At 40.0% G+C, this 21333-nt stretch overlaps 1 long non-coding RNA gene across 2 annotated transcripts; it reads left to right on the forward strand.

The window, feature by feature from the left end:
- Positions 1-5915: 5915 nt before the first annotated feature.
- On the forward strand, positions 5916-11920 carry LOC135287217 (uncharacterized). Of its 2 annotated transcripts, none has more exons than XR_010351039.1 (3): positions 5916-6675; positions 6779-6819; positions 11433-11920. It is a non-coding gene; the product is annotated as an uncharacterized LOC135287217 (long non-coding RNA). The 2 variants fall into 2 exon arrangements; XR_010351038.1 differs by having other exon boundaries at positions 5916-6203.
- The last annotated feature ends 9413 nt before the right edge of the window (positions 11921-21333 follow it).

The raw sequence follows: 21333 nt of genomic DNA on the forward strand, positions 1-21333 counted from the left end.
AGTAATGGTTTTAAACTGAAAGAGGGTAGATTTTGTTAATATATTAGGAGGAAATTCTTTACTGTGAGGGTGGTGGTACACTGGAACTGGTTGCCCAGAGAAGTGGATGTGGATGCCCCATCCCTGGAAGTGTTCAAGGCTATGTTGGACAGGTCTTTAAGCACCCTGATCTAGCAGAAGGTGTCCCTGACCATGGCAGGGCAGTTAGAACTAAATTATCTTTAAGGTTCTTCCCAACCAAATTGTTCTAGGATTCAATAAAATGGTGGGCTGTGATATCTCCCAGTGTAAGGCTGTAGCAAACTACTGGAGAGTGACAAACAAATAGAAACTGGATGCAAGCCCCTCAACGGACAGGGTGGCTTTTGTGTAAAGTGACTGCAGATTAGCCCAAACAGTTATCCTGGTTATTCTCAGCAGAGTACAAAGCACCTGGAAAAAAACATCAAAATAATTCTCAACTCAGATACCACTACACTTAGACAGCAAGAGGAGAAAAGCTGTACCTCTGCTCATTGCCAGTATTTTAAAGAGTTTATTTGCTTAAACTCTGAGGTGCATTTTAGTATCTTCATTATTCTGGAGAGATTGCAGAGAAGCAGACAATTTCCTTCTAGCAGGACAAGTCTGCTGAAGTTTGCCATTAACATGACATCCTAATATCTGTTACAAGACCCTGCTCTCTTCATAAAGAGGAAGCATGCAATCAAGAAGACCTGAAAGGTTACCTAGTCCATCTCCTTGACAGTGTTTGTTGTTTTGTTCTTCCCTGGTTTCCCACATCTTAATTTAAACTTGTCCTTACTTCCTTCCTCCCTATCAGCCATATGAATCTCCTTTAAAATAACTGCCTTCCTCCTCAGTATCAGACCAGATAACGGAGTAAATATTTCATGTCTTTCTCCTGTAGAACCTGAAATTAATCTGTTTCCATTAAGAGCTAAATTATAGTTAATCAATGTTTTCATCGCTCTTCTTGCTTTTTCTGTGCACTTTGCTTCTATCAGCTGTGGCCAATAGTCCCCTCTTTACCTGCTCACCTGTGAAATTTTTCTTGCATTTAGTTACACAACTTTTTAAATAATCTCTTTAATTATTAGTGAATATTTGGATCTGCATCTGATTTAATTTTCCAGAAAATCAGCAGTGGTGGACCTTTTGGGATGAGATAATGTGTTTTCACTTGTTCTTAGTCAGAATCCTGCTCTTCCTTGCTTGCAAGTTCCTTAGCTTGCTGCCTTGAGGACAATAACATGTTCTCTTGCTCGTTCTTTCCCAGTTCCCACTGATGAACAATTAATCTACTTGAAATGCCTCCATCCTTATTTTTTTCAGTCTTGGTTGTTGGCTTCTCAGCAAGGCTATTGTGGCATCTTCTAGAGGAGCTAACCTCAGGAGAACAAATGCTAGTTACCACTAAAAACAAATGACCAGTCACAATTAAATGCTCAGGTACTAACAAGCCTTTTCTTTTACCTTATATGCTTAATTGCACTCATTTAAAATGTTACTGAAAAATATAGCAGTTTTCCAATAGATTTCATTATACTGCAGCACAGATATATATATGTGTGTGTGTGTGTGTGTATAAATCTATAAAATGCCACATCCTTGCCGGCACTAAGGATTTTCAAGCTGCTGTCACTCTGTCACTCACTGCCTTTTACTGAAAAGCTTTAGTGGCTTTTGCATTACTGTGAAGCTGGCCATCATTGCATATTCATGCATATTCCAATTAACTTCTTCTGCCCCAGCTTGCTTGGAAAAACAATCCATGAGATTTTTGAGGGAGCAATACATCCTTCAGAGAAAAGGCTTTCATCATTTTCCCTGTCAAAGAGCTTCCAGATCAAAAGCTGAAAAAAACTCTGTTAACTTTATCAAGACAAAATGCGATGACTTCACTCAAATTAAATGTTCTGATAAGGCCACATTTGTATTCCCAAAACTCAACTTAGGGGAATACTTAGTATATGGGGGAGTATGAATTCTAACTTTTCATTCCAACTGAGATGAAAGCAAATTCAGATGGTAGGTATTTTTTCCCCAGAACAGAACTTCAGCATTTCACCCAGCTCACAGCAGATTCTCATTTACAGTGTGTGGATTTCCTGTCTGCTCTACAACCTTCTCCAGAGTTTGAGGCTAAAACTGTCTGCTCCCTTCCTCAGTAGATCAATTGATTAAAACATTATCTGATCCTTAGTAACCCAAGGCTATAATTTAGAAAAAACATCATTTCCCTCTGCCCTTTATTTTTGTTTGCCCAAGGGAGCATAGAAAAAGCAAATATTATCTACAGACATTTTTTTGGTTTTCAGAGGCCACATGCAAAAAGTTCCCCCCCTCCTTGGAGTCGCAACCCCTTTCCCTATAGCTCTCTGTGTTATCTCATGTATCCTTCCCCTTGTTATTTGTTGTGTATCTTCCAAAATAAACACAACTGCAGAACCACAGGACTGCAAGGCTTAGGATCAAAAACTGCATTGGCTTTAGGCTGGAGGCATGGCTGCACACAGGGATTTGAGTTAAACCTCTCCAAAAGGCTGCTATTTTTTCCCTTCCCCTGTAAATACTAGAGCAATATTCACAACAATGCTTCACGCTTTTCAAGAAGCAGCAGCCACTTGGCTTCATGTTTTGATGAACAGAGAATGTTCCTGCAGTGATTTTTAGTGGAAAAACTTATCCCATAAACACACTATTGAAAGAATAATGGAGGATGTGGGATGGTTATTGGTATAGTCAGGAGGGCAAAACCCTGTTCTGCTGAGATTCATTTATGATTCTCAGATGGGAGTGTGGGGAACTGGAATTCCAGCTCAGATTGTTTCTGTGTATATTAATACGCAGTTGTGCATTGCACAAGATGGCATAACCCATCTGCTCACTGCCAAGCACCCAGCAGGAAAGACATAAATGGCATCATGTCATCGTAGAATTGTTACTCAGTTCCTAAATAGCCTCTTCAAGTCAAGAAGTATCAGTTCTGCACACTTTACAGGAGAAGGAAACTGGACATGAACTCTAGAAAATCAGCAGAAGGACAGTGTTTTAGGAGCAGAGCTCCAGCTAGTTAACTCTGAAGATTTGTTGTTTTAAAGATGAATCAGAAATATATGGAAATCAGTAACGTTTGCACAAATGTGAACCAGGACTCATAGAGCAGTCTGTATGCTCTGCATGATAATGTCTTGTTACCTTCAGGCCAATCTGAGAGACTTTGAGCAGATGGGTGCAGGCGGACCCACGTTCATTCTGCCTGAGCTCTGAGCTGGCAGGAGAGGAGCCAGCTCCTGTGTGGAAGCTGTGTCATCGCAGTGGCGTGGCGCTGTGACAAACCTAACGTAGACTGCCTCTCAGCATTGGTCTGTGTCACAGTCCCTTACTGGTCACTGTAAGGTCCCCTGATTCCATCCATACACGGGAAATGGATACAACATCTTTGCGAGGTCATCAAATAAATAAGCCTCAGGCGTTGCTGGGTTAATCACATGCCCAATATTAACTTAGAAAAACAAAGGACATAATATTTTAAAATAAAAATTGTGTCTCTTCTAGGCAATTCTTTTGACTCATCTGCTCTCAAATTGCCTCTAAAGGTTTAGTCCTCCTTGCTCTCCAGCCACCTGTACAGCGTTCCCACAAAAAGAGAGCAAATATAATTTGGTGTTACAATGTAAAATTGTAACATTCCGATTTTTTTCAAGGAAGGACTCTTAGGATTCCATTTGATACTATGGCTGTTGTGAAAGAGAGAAAAAAAATCAGAATTGAACCACCAGATCTTGATATTTCTAAATGTTTTCACTGATTTAGTATGTCATCACTTGAAAGTATAATATAAAGTAGATAAAATTAACAACTTTTTTTTTTTCACTCAAAATTAATCTCAGTTACAGAAAGTTTGCAGTTCTCCCCTTCAGGTGACACTGTTTTCCACTAAGGTGGGGACAGCTTTAGGCAGAATGTGCCAGTCAGTGTTTTCTTGGCACAGCTGAAAGTAAAGACTGTAGAACTGCCTAAAGATCAAAAATACCAAGGAATATGTGGTTTAATTTCTACCTGTTTATAATATTTTATGAAGTCTCGAGGGGGGGGGGGGTGCGGAAAAATACTAATTCTTTAATTTCAATACTATGTTTAAAATAGAATACATCATCTTTGGCCACAAATCAGGCTGGCAGCTGTAGCCAGCTGCCCAGGACTGCTGGGTCTCTCAACTGACTCTCAAAGGTGAATATAATCTCCAGAAAGTCAGAATTCTCTAATTTTGTCCAAGTGTAGTTTAACCAGGATGACAGCACAAATGACCCCAACTTTCATTTTATACTGTGCTTGCTTTAATCAGCTTTGGAGACAGAGTTGGAAGAGGAACAGGGCCTCTGTCAGGGGCTGTAAACAGCACTTCTGAACCACTTCACTGTCTCAAGGGTGTTTCGGATAGTGCTGTGTAATCACAGTCAAGCAGAGGAATTGAGAGGAACTGACATAATATTCAAGTATTTGTTTTCACTCTGAATAAGACACAGATAAATATGCAGATTTAAAAACAAAAAATAAAATGAAAATATTTGGAATGGTATCCTGAGGCTGCAAACAAACCAGAAGAAAGCACTTTTTCTGTTTGTTTTGAGAATAGAAATAAAAAAATGAAAAAAATGTTGGAGCGAGATATAAAAATGAAGACAGAAAAAAAGGCCAGAGAAGTGTGTCCCCAATGTAAGGACATGAAATGAGCTGGAAACAAGTCCAGATGAAGACCATGAAGTTGAAAAGAAGACAGGCTGAGAAAGCTGGAGCTGTTCAGTCTGGAGAAGAGGTTGAGCAGAGACCTCACAGCAACCTTCCAGTATATGAAGGGGCCCTGCAGGGAAGCTGGAGAGGGACTTTGCATCAGAAACTGTGTAGGACAAGGAGCAATGGGTAGAAAACTGAAAGAAGAAAAATTTAGGTTAGATATCAGGATATGCTTTTAGATATTCTTTACTGTGAGGGTGGTGAGATACTGGAACAGGTTTCCTAGGGAGGTTGTGAGTGGTCTCATCCCTCGCAGGTGTCTAAACCAGGCTGGATAAGGCCTTGAGCAACCTGGTCTGGTGAGAGGTGTCCCTGCCCACAGCAGGGAGATTGGGACTGGAAGATCTTTAAGGTCCATTTAAATGCCTTAACTGTTGACCCCCCCCTTCTAGTAAGGGAGTGGAATCACCACGCCTGGAAGTGTTTAAGGTGTGGCTGGATCTGGCATTTGGCACTGTGGTTTAGTTTCTTAGGGGTTCCAGTGGTAGTGCCAAGTTGACACTTGGACTTGATGATCTTAAACGTCTCTCCCAGCCTTGGCAGTTTTATGATTTTATGAATATTCTACAATAAGTTATAAAACAATTTTTAACGGACCCAGTGACACCAAAGATCTGATTTTATCTTTAAACCATAACTAACAAAACAGGTGCCTGCCCTGAGGCCAAGAGCTGTCCTTGCTTCTCTGCAGGGCTCTGTTTGCAGAATTTTGCCACCGGGCTCGGGCTGTGCCCACCCCGGGAGTGGCAGGGCAGAGGTGCCCCCTCGGGGAGGCGAGACCTTGCACCGCACCGGGAGAGCTCCGCGGGCACACAGGCGGGTCCGCTGAGCGGAAAGGGACTGGAGGGCGGCGCGCCGCCCTCGGGCACCTGCCCCGGCTCCGGCCCGAAGCCCAGTCCCAGCCCCAGCCCCAGCCCCGGCCGAAGCCCAGCCCCAGCCCCGGCCGAAGCTCAGCCCCAGCCCCAGCCCCGGCCGAAGCCCAGCCCCAGCCCCGGCCGAAGCTCAACCCGGGCCCCGGCCGCTGCCCGCCCTCAGCGCTCGGGCCGGGCCGTGGCCTGTGGCACAGCGCCCCCCGGCGGCTCGCGCGTGAGGGGAGCGGCCGCGCCCAGGGCCCGGCGCCCGCCCTGATCCCCCTGGGGCTGAGGGCCCGGGGAACTTCAAATAATGAAAATAAGAGTGTGCCGACCCTGTACCGCAACCAACGCGGACTAGGGAGTACACGTCAAATATTCGTACTTAAATATTAGCTGTAAAGCACAGTTTGTATTTGTCGTTATGGCTAAACCGAGAGGTTTATGCTGAGAGGTGGAAAACAGCATGACTCTTGTCAGGGAGAAACAGGCACCTTTAAGCGAAGCCTCCCGTGTGTATTGCTGGTGGAAAATACATTTATCTGATCGGCTGTGAGCAGTTTTGCCTCTCTTTTGCTATGAAAAAGACATGGCTTACTATGGGAATACAAAATGTGATGTATTGCAGAAAATCAAATAATGAGACTGCAGGATAACTTCTTTTAAAATCTGTTGACTTTACTATGTTTTAATCTCTATGAAATAAACTTTCTCTTGCTCTATAAACCACATTGCTTATCAGATGGTAACTCCAATTATTATCCAAACTCAGTACAGGGGAGCTCCAAGGGAACCATGCAGAACAAAATGGGGAAAATGAAAAGATGTGAGGACATCCCACCGTACACCTACTCAACATTTAAAGGCTAAATCCTCTTAGTAAATGTCAGTCTTTTCAGGAGAATCACATTTCCCCTGTGATTTACTTAGTGTCTGCTGTGTGCTGCACATGCACATCAATTGGTCCATTTCTTACTGCCAATCACTACTTTATTACTGCACAAATAAACATCCATTGCTGACGGTACAGTAATAAATACATTCATTGCATTTATTTAAATAAATTAGGTTGGCTTTTGGTATTTAGTCCTACCTGGAAACTAATATTTGGGGTTTTTCTGGTACAGGGGATGTTTTTGGGCTGGCTGCTACAAAGAAGGATGTCACAGTGAGTAGAATTTTTTGTCTTGTTGGTCATGGTTTTTAAATTAGTTCCTAGAATGCATACTAAATATATCTGCTATACCTCAACATAGCTTTTAAAAATAGACACAATTTTAGGGAGTAAATCGTTAAACAATATAAGTAATACTTTAAGTGGCACTAGGCTTACTAATCACTTTTTGCATTCTTAATCCTCATTGTACATCACAGGTTGTTACAGTTATGGAACAAGCAAAAGGTTGAAAATAAACAAGAAAAGGTGCTAGTAAATACAAAACACACTACATTTTGTGTAGAAACACAGACTGAAGAATTCTGGGAAACTACTAAAGAAAATAAATATAACAGATAATTTCAAAAGCAAATAAACAAAAACTCCATTGCTACTGACTATTGGGCACTGTCAGCTCTTCCAACATGCCCTAGAAATCATGTGGAGAACATCAGTGCAACCATTTTAAATCCACCATGTACTTCTGAGTATAGTCATCCAAGCACAAACATCAATTCATTTGGTTTTCCTGAAGGAATTGAAAATAAGTGTTCCTGTTTATGCCATCAAAAGGGGTTTTTGCCCACTTTGCACAATTTGATTATCTTACTGCTTAGGAGCTGGGCCTGAGGCTGACTCAGACACTGCAAACAGTGGTCCCACTCCAGCATGAGTGGGAGGCTCTTGGTCACCGTAAACATTCCTCCCTCTGCACTTGGAGGCAGCTCTGAGATCACATCTGCAAATCATTCAGATAAGTGACTTTGGTTCCACATAAAATAATGTCTTACAACTGTCCAGTTCTGGAATTTGTATGTGGTTAGTGTGATAAATGTTATATGATCTTATATATATACACACACATCAGACAAAGGATAATCATAGGGTCAATGAAAAATGATAGTGAGGAATAGATATTGGATGATAGCAAACAGAACATTTGTTGAGCAGCTCATTTGTAGCTGTCTGCAGAAAGAAAAGGGAGGGTGAGAGTCTCCCACGTGTCAGAGTTAACAGCAGTATCAGCTATAAAAACTCTAGATGCACTAAAATCAAACAGAGTCTGAAGTCCAGATAGTGTAAGTTTTTAGGAAAGGCACATCTGCAATCCTTTCACTAGCATTTTCTAGATCACAAGAGTCAGGAAGAGATTCCTGGAGATTAAGAAGTAGCAGATATGAATCTCATGTTTTAAAGAAGGCAAAGGACAGGAAACTATAAACTAGCAAATGGAACATTGTTTGTTTATAAACCTGGACTCTGCTTAAGTGCTTTGGCTAAAGAACACCTGGAAAGGTTCACTCTGATTAAAGAAAGCTAGAATGGTTTATAATTCATTTAGTTGTTTGAGGTCTTTAGAGCTACTACAGCCATTGAGTTCTTTATAGGTGTAATGACTGCTGTGAAAGATAGATTCATTTGTATCATAATAATGAGATCATGGTTAGTGTGAAGCAACAGCACATGCTATGGGGTTTTGATGTTCCAGCTGAAGTTTCTGTGAAGCTGCAGGAAAATTTAAATGCTAGACACCACTGTTTTCAGTGGTAGGAAAGATGTTGAAAACCAAAGGCTGTTAGAAGACCTTTCTTCTATGGATGTTTTTTAAATTCCAATTTTGTGAACATTTGGGAGCATTATATTAACTTATTTTTAAAATAAGTATTTAATTCTTCTCCAGTATTTTTACAACAACAGAATGAATCCTAGTATCTTGCAGAGAGAGCAAAACTTATTTCAGTGGCAAAATCTGCTGAGATGGCAACACAACCCCTTCCAATCAGAACTGAGAATTTGGGACACGGAGATAAATTAAAAGTGAACACTCCTGTGCCCCATGCAGGCCTTCTGCAAAGCCAGTTGTCATTTGGTATTGCTCTCAAGAGTGCAGGGTGAAACAGCTGCACTGGGAACAGGTATTTCTTCACCTATTCTGCTTGCTGAGGTGAGGTTTTCATCCAAGCTTTACTATCTCAGGCAGAGGCCATGTTTCAGTGGGACTCTATTCTTACAGACTTTTCCCCATCTCTCCTGAGATGTATCTCACTCATCTCTCCAGCTGTATCTCATTCGAGTTAATAATTAGTGCATTGGGGAGCTGTCCCATTCCACCATTCTGGCAGGACATCAGTTTTGCTTTCTCCACCAACCCCAGCCCATTGGAAACAGCAGAGGTTGTGTCTGGATGCTGCTGGGCAAAGCAGACCTGCCAGGAGCAGCTGCTGTGCTGGTGCATCTCAGGTGCACATACAGTCAGCCCTAAAAGATACTGTGTTCAAGGAGCAAACAGCAAATAGGATTAGCAAATAGGATTTCTGGACACTTCCCATGTTCCAGCAATCTGATTAAACAGGGCTAGCTGCCAATAAAGAAGGAAAACAATTCATTATCATGTGTATTGGAACCTACTGGAAAATTGCTTACTGCTCAGCAATGTCATTAACTCAGCAATAGATTTTCATAAGGTTTCCATTTTCTCAAACTAAGGGCCAAATTCATCCCAGATGTAACTTCCAAAGTTACAGTGTGGCCAATACAGCCACACTGAGAATAAATTTGGCCCCATGATTTAGAATCTCTGTGTGCAGGGTCTCCAGTCCACCTTCCTGTGCCAAACCATAAAAAGGCCAGTATCTTGGAGTCACCTATCAGTTCTTCCCTAACTATTCTTCAGCACAGACTATTTAAAATTAAAAACCTCAAGATCGGGTACCTCTCCAGACTGGGAACTCTACAGCTGAGAGTGTTTTTTCTGGTACAGCATGAGCCAGGGTCAGAAGAAGGAGGCGTGTAGCTGAGAGGAGGATGTGCAGCCCCATACTGTATTCCCCCAGGACCAAAGCATGGCTAAAGCACAGGAAGATTGTGTGACAATTCACTTCAACCACTTCAGATGTGGTCACCACTGTTGTTCTAGGGTAAAGAGATGAAATAGATGTTCCTAAGGCAGGAAGATGGATTAAGACTTAGAAAGCAGGACTGTCATGAAGGCAGTCAAGAATATGGAGCTCTGCATATTCCCAGAATTCTCCTTATTGATAATTTACTGTGTTAAATTTTGGTAGTGTATCTTTTAGGCGTTGTATAAATGGAAGGAAACCTCATTTGTGTGCCCAGACTAGCAAGACTTTACAAGACAGTGATGTCTCTGACACTGCATGCTATTCTGAGCATGTCCAGGCTACCCAAGGTTTTGTTCAGGTACTTGCCAATGAAAAGTGTTACTAACTCTTTATGAAGAGTTAAATTTCTGAAGGCAGAAAGTCTGCACTCCATACAGGTCACAGTACACCCGGTACCCAGCATTCCTCCTCATGAAAATTTGAATGACTTCTATAAAAATACCACTGATCAAGTTTTTCTATCCATAACTCAGATATGCTTTTCAACACTCTATTGTTCTTAGGTGTTACCAGTGATGAGAACAACTTTATAGTTAGTCAGTGCTCACACTGAGCAGCAAAACTAGAAAGCATTTCCTCAGTTTCTCTTCTGAGGCAGTTAAATATCTCCACACAGTCTTTAATATCAGTGTTACACTCACATTAATGACATTTATTCACTTCATTAGAGTTTTGTGTGTGTATCAGAACACAGAACCAAACTCAGATTTGGATTTAATTTCATTTCAAAATATTGGTCTTTCCTTTTAAAAGGAAAATTTATTCTTTGCCAGAATTTGTACCAAAACAATACATTGTTTTTATCTGTTACACAAAGTGTTACATTACACTCTGCACTCTCATTTTTGTGTTACTGCTGTGGGCCCTGCCTTAGTTTAAGTGCTTAAAGTTAGGCTATTCCTTAAGTATTTTGTGAGGTGGGAGCCTCAGGCCTCACAGAACTACTTAAGAGACATATAAGGGTTGTTTCTCTTTTAAAGAAAGGTGAATGAGTGATGCTGAGGGTGTTCATGAAATTGCTTAGGGCTTATTTATTCTTGGACAGGAAATTTTTGTGGTTATTTTTGAAGCCTTAAAGTTAAGGAGGAAAAAGCAAAGACTTTTGTAAGTGGAGAAAGTACATGTTTTGTTTGGATTTGGGGTATTTTTTTCAGTTCTTAAGTCCAACATCTGAAACTGGAAATGTCAAGAGGTTTGTGGAGTGGTTCAGTGGTCAATCCTGTGCACTGTCATGCTGGTGACAGACCTGTGATGCTGGGAGCTCTCCATCAGAGGAGGTTTTCTCTAGTTGTTTACAATGCTAAACAGGTTGGTAGCCCACCTGGTCTTAGGGGCCTCAGCAGCCTTAGGAGTTGTGGAGATTTCCTATGTGCCAAGGGTACTATGATCTGTTGCCACCTGCTCCAAATCCCTTGTAGTCCTGAATTCTTAACAGACATTTTCTGGATCAGACTATCCCTGTTCCAGCTTTGAAGCTTACTGGTTAAGGCAGGGAAAGGGTCAGAGAGGGCTAAGGCACAGACAGTCCCCTCCGGGCAGAGACACCCTTCTTGAAGTGTCTCTTTCCTTTGGAGATAGGGCATGGATGGGACTGGCTTGTCCTGTGAAATTTGCTTCCCCATGAGCTCTGGAACAACACACTCCTGCAGAGCAGTGTGCTAGTTATTACATTTCAAGGGAGAAAATATTCATCCTTTCTCATTTCCTTCTTTTTTTTTGCAGTGGCAGAGTGGGAACACCCCTAGGACATGTCCCTGGTGCTTCGTATGAGTTTTAGCATTGGAGGATGTCTGTATTTGTGACCAGGCTTTACCCCTCTCTTACACAGTATCAGAAGACAGCATCTTAAGGGGCATTTCTGGCTGTCCTCACATTCTGCAGCAGAAGGGTTCAGTTATGTCACATTTCATCCATGATTTATACTTTTTGCCTCTATCCACTTTCCCCCTCCTCTTAATTCTTTATTTTATTTTTTGTGTTTTTCTCAAATGGTCTTTGTTTAAATGTTAAGAGTCTATTTTCATATTAGTGTGTTAATATTTTCAATATCTGTTTATTTTGCTGCAGAACACTCCAAATGACCTGGCAAAAAAAGTAGCAGCATTTATAAATATAGCCATTACTTTAATTATTCTGATTTTTAACTTGCAGTGTATTTTTATGTGACTCAGGAGATTAAAACAGAAAACATTCCAGGCCACACTTAATGAAATGAGTATTACTTTGTTTAACTTTATTTTCAGCGAGAAAGTCTGGTCTTGGCTCCCTTCAAGCTGACTGTTATATTTATCATCAGAGACTTTCAAAAATTTCAGCCTACTTTTTTTCAGGTAATGAAACTACAATACCCTGGCTTTCACTAAGAATGTAGTAAGACATTGTTTTTCCCTTTTGTACTTAGGCAATTTTAATTACAGGAGGTTTTACAGAAAAGATAGCTCCTTTATGAGTTGGATCCAGATTGCTGATTGTAATTTCCCTGATTTCTATAAAAGACTTCCCTTTCCTTAAATCCTTTTCCTAGTGTAACTTTTACTGTTCAGCTCAGGCTGTTCTGGTGCAGCAAACACTCTCTACGATGATGTGCTGCCAATGCACATGCCAGTGCCCCTCTATCCAAAGCACACTGGATCCAGCCCTGTTTTTGCAATGGAGTTCAATGAGTGAAGAAATAATCAAGCTTCTAATTTTCCAAGTTTATAATGGAAAAAAATTATTTTCAGACTCTTATTCTAGTTCTTTTGTTAGTGCTGGAAAAATGCACAATGGTACAGCAGTGTCATGTACCCTGCAGCTCATGTTAGCAGTACAGATTCTCAGAGCAGCCGTGGGCTGTAGTAGAGAAACAACAGGGAAAAGGAAATAGCATTCAATTAAAAGAAGCTCGTTCATGTTATGTCAATTTTGCAATGAATTTTGCATTGTGTGTCCATAGATTTATGTTCATAAAAGCCCAATGTTATGTTATATATGAGAACTACCTTTTCAGTTGGGTCTTATCATAAGCCACATATCACTCAAGTGTCGAAATGTTTTCAATTCAACTGTTGCTCTCACATTTTGATGGATTTTTTTCATCCATATGGGAGTAAAAAGGCAATGATGGTGTCAAAAAACAGAAGAGAGGAAATTTGACAGAAACATCTGAGTTAATGTTGTTATGCTGCTGTGTGCTTCTGAATCCCTGACTACAATAGCAGTATTCTGCTGGGGCCCCAGGTTGCCACTGGCACGTTCTTTCTGTGTCATTCTCTTTTTCATTCTTCATCATCAATTTTTCCATGCCTAGTAGAAAATAATAGACATTTCTTTGGCACCACATCTAGCTGTATCTTTTAAAGGACTTAGTACATGCAAACTCACTCCTCTACCAATTGCCTGAGCCTTTCCCATTTCGACTTAGAGCTATTTCTCAGAAAAGGCTTTTGCAGTAATGAACAACCCCTTTTTGCATTTTCCATTCAGGTTTTCTCCTATAGACTTGACTTTCTAAGAGACTAATTTTTAGCATTCTTAAAAAGATTCTTGCGAATGGGAGAGTGATAAGAATGCTATTAAAATCTTCTTATAAGGTGAGAAAAATGTGGGCCCCACTGAAAACTGTGCTATTACATAGCACCTGTAGGAGAAAAGGTGGAAATTTTGGTAGTTTCCCATATGATCTCACAGGTTTGAAGGTAGAAGAGTATTAGCTTTTATGCTAAATGTTGTCCATAGCCTATTTTTATTTTCTCTGTTTGGGCTTATTTGTCTAAGAAGGATTTTTGTTCCCTAGACTTTTTGCAGTGATTTGTGAGAGACATTTCGGAAAGGAAAAATGAGTTGATGGAAGTTAGACTTTTTCTTTTGGGACTATTCTATGAAAAGCACAATGCTTAGAGTAAGCTCAAAGATGGCTGTTCTGATATACCTGACACAATTTTCTGCTCAGTGAGTGAGACCTGACCACATCTGCAACTTCCTTAACAGCAGGTTACAAATAAAGTAAGTTATTGAACTGAAACTGGGAGAGCTGGCACCGTTCTGCAAACAGCCAGGGAAACTATAGGTGCTGGTAAGCCAGCTGGGAACATTATCAGGGACAGAATGCCACTGTAGCTCCAACCCCATGAATTATTTTACAGTGGCAGGAGGTCTGGGGGAGTGTTTATGTTTGCTGTCTGATGTCCCTGTGTTTCATTTTTTATGAAGTGTGATAGACAGTGTGTTTTTATCTAGCAGTGCTTGCAAGACAGCTTCCCTTTAGATAAGGAATTAGTAAGCCAGAGAGCAGTGGCCATCCCTTGTGAGTTGCAGGAAGGAGGGCTTGGGGTGAAAGACTCCACCATATATTTTCAAGGGCTAGAATTTGTTGATACAAGAGAAAATGAATAATTTGGAAGAAAGAGCAGGGTTCTGTAGTCCATAGGTAACATATGAACACTCAGATTTGAAAAAGTTCCTGCACCCAGACTGGTAAGTCTTTTACCAGTGTGAGCTGTGGATATATGTCCTACCAGCCCTCTTCTTCCTATCACACAGAATGTTTTTTACAGGAAGGAAAACTGAAGTCTATATCAGAGCACCCAGCCAATTCCACAGTCAGGATCCATATCCTACACACATCCATCTCTATTAGTCTATCTTTGGATCCTACTGGAGGTACCAAACCCAAGCTCCTCTCATACAGCCCATAAGCTTTTTATGTCAAAGAACCTTTCACAAACTTGGCAATGCTTTAGCCCAGGTCTGTCTGAGAAGCCTTGTGCTCCCAGTAGCCCATGGTCTTGTTCCCTAGCTTCCCACAGGTCATGCTGTCTTGAAGGGCTATGGTTCTTTTTACAGACCTGTCTAAATCAGCTGTGAAGTTGTCTACAAAATATTAAAATATTTTAAATAATAGAAAGAATCACTGATTTTTGAAGAAAAAACTGAAATCTGTTACAACATAATCTCTGCAGCTGTGCATTGTAGGGAAAAATATAATGAAAGTTCTGATTTTTTTTTTTTTTTTTGCAAGAGAAATATCTAATAAAGAGCTCAGTTATGGGAACAACACATTCCCTTGGACATGTAATAATTGAATGACCTAAATATATTAGATAAGCACTAAGGACTCAGGAAAAATTTTAACTACATAGGAAATTACAATTTCTCTTTTATAGTCACTCTCTATGCTGAAAAGTCATAGCTTATTCTGTAAGACATGAATCAAGAAAGGACAGGGTTTAAAATAGGTTTTTAATTAATGTTCTTATTTAAATACAGAATAACATAAACATCGAATTTTTAGGTTTACAAGGATATTATTACGACTTTATTATGGCAGATGTGAAATTTAACACAGACAAACCACATCCTGCAGAGATGGTATTTCATTTTATGGCATTCACCTGATAGCTTGCCATCCTCAGTGTGGAGTTCTTTCAGCAGTATTAAAAAGCCAGCTCCTGACACTGAGTGGCCAAAAACCCCCACATGTAAAATCACACCCGTGACCTCTCACAGCTCATTTCCCACTCCCTTACTGTAAACCCTCAGGGTTTCAAAATGAAACAACTTTCAAGCCTTAAAAGTGAAATTCACTTCACCTGCATGAAATCATAGTAATCAAATTTTTATGGGTGGAGTATGGCAGGAGAGAGGGAGGGAAAATTTACACTGCAGAAGTGTGGGGTCAAGTCAGGAGGTCCTACACAGTTCTCCCTTCCTTCCTCTCTTGTAGCTGCTCCTTTTTCTGGCATATTGACAATATCAGCAGCTGCAATTCTTCACATGCACGAAAAGCTGCAGACTGCCTAAACCAGAAGCTCTTTCTCCAGCCCACTGTGGCCTCTGCATCTTTCCTGTCCCCTTGGGTTCCCATCTATTCATCCTTATCTCAAGACTAGCTTGGTCTTGGCTGCCTGATTAGTTGAACCATTTAGGTCCTAATACAGAATTCCTGAAGGCAGGAAGAGCTTTTCCAATGAATTAGAGATTTAAACTCAACGTGGATCCCTGAAAACAAGCAGAATGGGATGAAGTGGCAAGGTGACTGTAACTGGAAAATCTGGAAATGGTGTTTGACAAAATTGTTGGGATTCACCAGCAGTGGTAAGGGCAAACCCAGATTGTCTAAACTGAAGTCTAAAAGACTTCAATAAAGTGCATTAATGCAGATCTCCTGCAGCAGTAGCATGAAAACTGGACATTTAGAGGATGCATGCCATAGCTGCTATCAGAAATTAACTCAAAAAAGTAGAGGTTAGTCTATGGATATAAACATGTGAATGTCCTTATAGAAAGTATCGTTAGATGAAATTGACTGCTACCCTCACCACAAGGGTGAAGTATTGCAAATACAGTAACTAAAATACAGAGATACTTTTTATCCATCTGCAAATACATGACTTTCAAATAAGGTACAAACTCTGAGAGTTGTCAGAACTACAAATGCTGTCTTTGCTACAGAACAGGAATTGCAGCAAAACCAAACAAAAAGCTAATAAATTATATGTGCATGAATTTGATTTTAGAACATTCCCTAGACGAGACAGTGTTAGATAAGATTTGCAAAAGCTGAAAATGATCCAGGAATTGCATAGAAATAAATTCCAACTATTAGGATAGGAAGGATTGTACCGGATTATCATTCTGGTTTATTGGGGTTGTAGCTCCTGAATGGTTGTAGGAAACTGTTCTATGAAGAATATATGAATGTAATCAGCTAGAAGTGTAAACAAGCTGTAAGTATTGTTTGATAATAGCAGTGAACAGTGACATTAGGGAAGCACTGTTAAAAATATACCAAAATTCAGGCCAAATAAAGCAACAATTTCCATCATGTGATACAGGAAAACTGCCCTCTGGGAGTAAAGTTGCTGTAGATTTGTGTATGTTGGCTGGAAATAAAGGCTCTTCAACATTTCCTAGACTATTATTCTTACCTCACTGAGGTGGCCTTTCTTAAAGAAACTATAGGGATTGTGTATAGCCTGTTTGATTTTGCTACACATTTTACTTGACCTGGAAATATCTGAACACAGCTGTAGGGCACAGGAGTGCCCTACATTTTAAGTGCTTTATAAAGAAACAGGCTTTTAAATGCATTTTGTTATTTATGTATGACAAGTTTTGGGAGGCATGATGTCTGAATTATAAAATATCCATTAAAACAGTTGTAGAGTCATACACTGATCACTGTTTAGCCCTTTGATGATAGAAAAACATGATGACAGACAGTTCTGTGAGTGCTGCCATGGGACAGTGGTTTCCCTCTAATGACTAACATTACTTTTTTAGGTGTTTTGGTCTGGACAATGCACTTGCCGGGCCAGGAACTGGTGTTCCTTCTAGCTGTGCAAGGGGGTCAGGGATGAAGGATGAGGAAGAAGTGTCATCTCTAAAGCCACAGTAATTTAATATACACACCCTGGCACTGTCTGTGGTAAAAGCTAAGAGTCTGACACAGTGGAATTTCCAGATCTGTGCTGTGTTTGTGCACACTCATGCTGACTTTTAGCTGATATCCTGAGAAAACTATAAATGAAACTATGGTTTTAAACCCAACCAAGTGTTGGGTTTAGATTTTAGAATTCAGAATTTAATTTTTTTCCATGTCTTTTTTTCCTTCTATCATTTTTAATGAACACTTAAACCATGTGACAAAATCCCTGGTGCCCAAATTTCAGTTTCACACAGGGTTAGCAGCTAACTTAGACACTTAAATGACTTGCAATAATTTTGAGACATGTTGGTGTGTTTTGAGTAACTAAAGATTACATTACAGAATTCTGCAACTGATGGTGTTTATCATCAATTTACAGATATAAGTAAGAAAAAGTTTGTAGTATCAGAGAGGAATTAACTCAAACATTTTACACTTAAATTATATTCTTTCACCAGCAACATAGAAATATCTTTAAAGGTAAAGAAGAGGTTTCAAATAATTTCTAAAAATACCTTGCATGGTAAAATGTCAATAAAGCCAATAGCTATTTTTATTGTATGTTATCAGTAAGATTTAAATTAAAGTTTTCCTACCTGCAAGCTATGAAAAAAGTGACTATACAAAATCAGGGTACTGCTTCCTATTTCAGAATCCTCAGCACTAATTACTGAGGCATGGACCAAAGACTACAAAACTACCAAAGCAGTTACACATTTCTTAATTTTTCCCTCACAACAGTGTTACAGAAAGAGTGCCAGAGACCTTCCTCATTGTTGTGCTGTTCTCATCACCTGTACCTTATTAGGGGAAAAAGATTCCAGCACTAGATGCCAATATATAGAAATATACCTATCTATGAAGATAAAGAAGAGGCTCCAAATAATTTTGGAAGTATTTCCTGCTCTACTTTCTCTGATACAGCCTGTGGTTCAGAGAGAGTCCTGTAGAAACTTCAGCATCTAGCCTCCAGCCTAGCTGGACCCAGTTCATGGTCAGTCCATATATTAATTCTTAGATTTTTCACAGATGAAACTTCAGCTGATTGGGTTTTTAGATATGGGAGAGTGAGCTGTTTTTTCTGGTTTTTTATTACATTCCCATCTCAAAGCCACTGGTTGATTCCTAATGTGTTTTCTGCTTTGTCTTTCTGCATACTTAGGAAATAAAGAGAAAGGTGTTACAACACTTTGGTCCCAAATACAGTGGTCTCATTTTCAGGAATCTTCACAAGAACATACTGACTCTGGTGGCTGCTCTTACCTCCAGAGAATGGCACTATGCCAACAACCACACACCGTTTTTCACTGCAGAGCCTTATTGAAGGCTTTAATCCCTGGGCAGGTTGCCTGCCTGGCCCTACACCCTTTTCCTTGTCCCACCTGGCATCCTTTACCCCAGGCAGCCTCCTGAGTGCACCACATGTGTGTTGTGGTGCAGAGCATGGATGCTGGTGCATCCCTACCTTGGCACACCTCCAAAGGGTGAGGAGGCACCTTGGCAGCACTGCCAAGTGTCCATGGGGGCATTCAGGGCTCCATCGTGTCCCAGAGGGTCTGCCAGCTTGGATCATGGGCTGTCCTGACTCTCAGGGCTCTCTTGAACACAAAGTCTGTATGGGGGTGTCTGAATGCCTTAGGATAGCTCATTTGCTTTTCAGGAACAATCTTTTTTTCCCTAATAGTGTTTTTGCAAGATTAAATAAGTGTGAAATGGGCATTTATATGATCCCTGTCTATAAAAGATGTTATCTGCCTGCTGAGCCTCCCTCCCCTGTTTGCTAATGGGAGCTGAGTCCTTCAATTCATGGTGCTAAATTTACTGTAATTAATTATATCTCTGTTCCAGTGCTCTCCTCATAAAGGGTAATAATTGTTTGCTCTGCATAAACAGATGTTCCTTCTGTACTGTCACAGGCATGCTTGTCCTGAGATATAAATAAGCTCACAGAAGTGACTAAAGACTTCAGATTAAGCTTTATATTGCAGCAAGGAATCAGACCACTACTTTTTATTTAATTTTTTTAGAAACTTTATTATTTTTGTACAGTTTTCATAGACTAGGGAACACAAATTGCAACAGAAGACAATTTCACATATGACATTGTCATATGAACTATATAATGCTTATATTCAATAGATACTGTAAAAGAAAGCTTTACAAAACTATTGTAAAGCTATTTACAGTATTATATATATCTACAATATTACATATATTACACCTCCAAAACTATTAAAGGTGTACAGGTGAAGGATATACAGGGTGACTGTTTTCTGCTTTGTTTTGTGGGGGGATAAGTGGGAACTGAATTTCTGCACCACTAAAACCTATAGATTCAATATCTAGATATCTAGGTGTTAAGGACAATTGCAGAATCTCTATCTAAACCCTGTTTCTTAGAATACTATGATAGTATAATAATTATACTGTTAGTGTAAGTATAATCTCCTGTTACTCTTAAAGAAACATATCAGCATGGCATGCTCCAAAGCTCATGGATGACAGATTCCTGACGCCCCTGAGAGGCAAATGAAACCCCCCTTGGAGCCATGCAGGGCTACTGATCTCTCTTGGCCACAGCAAGGCATGGCTACATCCGTGATTGGAGCTGTGTAGGGTGAACAGGCTGTTACAGACCTGACCTTGTAACACACATTCATGTGTGAAGGTAGTGCATTGTACTTTTTACTGCACATGTAACTGAGCAAGCCCAGTTAGGAGTAAAGACCCTCAGACATTTTTCCTACCTCAGTTCCTAGTCTGGTAGATCAGCTTATATGTCAATCAACTTGTTTCTTTGATTGTAGATCAGAGGCCTCAAACCTGACTTCTTGGCAACTGCTGGTAAAAAGTGCTGCACAGAACTAGGTACTCATGTAATTATCATGGAGTATGACATCTGACTTCATGAAATCTACTGGTGAAAAGTCGTACGCAAAACTAGGCACTTATACAATTAACATTGCTCTTCAATTTGTACAAATAAACATAACTGTTTGTATTCTATGTCTTACATTGATTCCCAATGGTAGAACTTCAGTGTAATAAACAAAACACTGTAAATAGATTCAAATTTGTTTTCTTTGTCCCTTAACGTGAACTGTATTTGATTAAATGGAAGGATTTCTGAACTGAAACTTGTGTACCAAAGAGAAGTCTGGAAAACAGTTGTTAACATTTTACAACTGAGTTATGAACTCTTGAAATTATGACCTTTCCCTGAAATTTGGCAGACCACACCCTCCTGCTAATCTGGCTTGCAGGTGATGCTGACTTTATGAAGCTCAAACACTGTATTTTTTTAAACTTTTGAGTGATGTAATGCCTGTATCTGTGGCTCTGTAGCTATAGTTCTTGAGATTTAGTTATTCACAGAGACTTCTTTTTCAGTTTTGAAAATGTAACTTTCATTTTATAAACATGCTAAAAGTAGAATTTCAACATTGCATTTAGGGGAGAAAATACTATCTTAAAGGAGCTATAAAAGAATTACAAGTAGAAATTTGTTTAGCCTCTCGGGATGTTTCAGCTGGCTTATATATTTGCTAAGTATTTTCTACATAAAAGACTCTACTGTTGCATCTTTTCTCTCCTGGTGATTTGGAGAGACTGGGCATAATGCCTGCTGCATTATGGAAACTGAACACTTTGGATATGTTATTGTCCAACATTTGATCAAAATTTCAGCCTGTCCATATGGACATAACCTAAGTTTTTCAGACACAAATTTTCCTGTTGGCCAACAGTCCTTAGCAAGAACTAAGTAACAAAATTCCTCCTGTTAGAAGCATGTAATCTGTGGAGGGCTTCATTTGGGAGATGCTTGGATTAAAAATGTGCTTAAGTGATGTAGGCACCAAGGAGCCAGGTGAGCATGAAGTCTGTAAGATTCCAGTAGTGATTAATGTGTCACTCAAGCTGCACTTCAGAGTCCTGAGGCCCCTCTAGCTGGCTTTTGAGTGAAAGCTAGACAATGTGGTGCAAAAAAACAGTGATGAGACAGCACTGAAAAGTAAGATATTAATGAAAAGTCATGTAATATTATATATTTCCTTTTTTAAGAAATATGGAGGTTGGCTATTTTTTCTTGGTATTTTTACTGGTTACTTAGAAGAATGATATGCAAGTGGGACACACCTGAAGAATACACTTAAATTTTTGTTCCTACCTTCTGGTCAGAACTTTTTCTCTTCCTACTACTGTTATATTTTTCTG

The sequence above is a fragment of the Passer domesticus genome, chromosome 1 (assembly GCF_036417665.1).
Source record: "Passer domesticus isolate bPasDom1 chromosome 1, bPasDom1.hap1, whole genome shotgun sequence".
NCBI lineage: Eukaryota > Metazoa > Chordata > Aves > Passeriformes > Passeridae > Passer > Passer domesticus.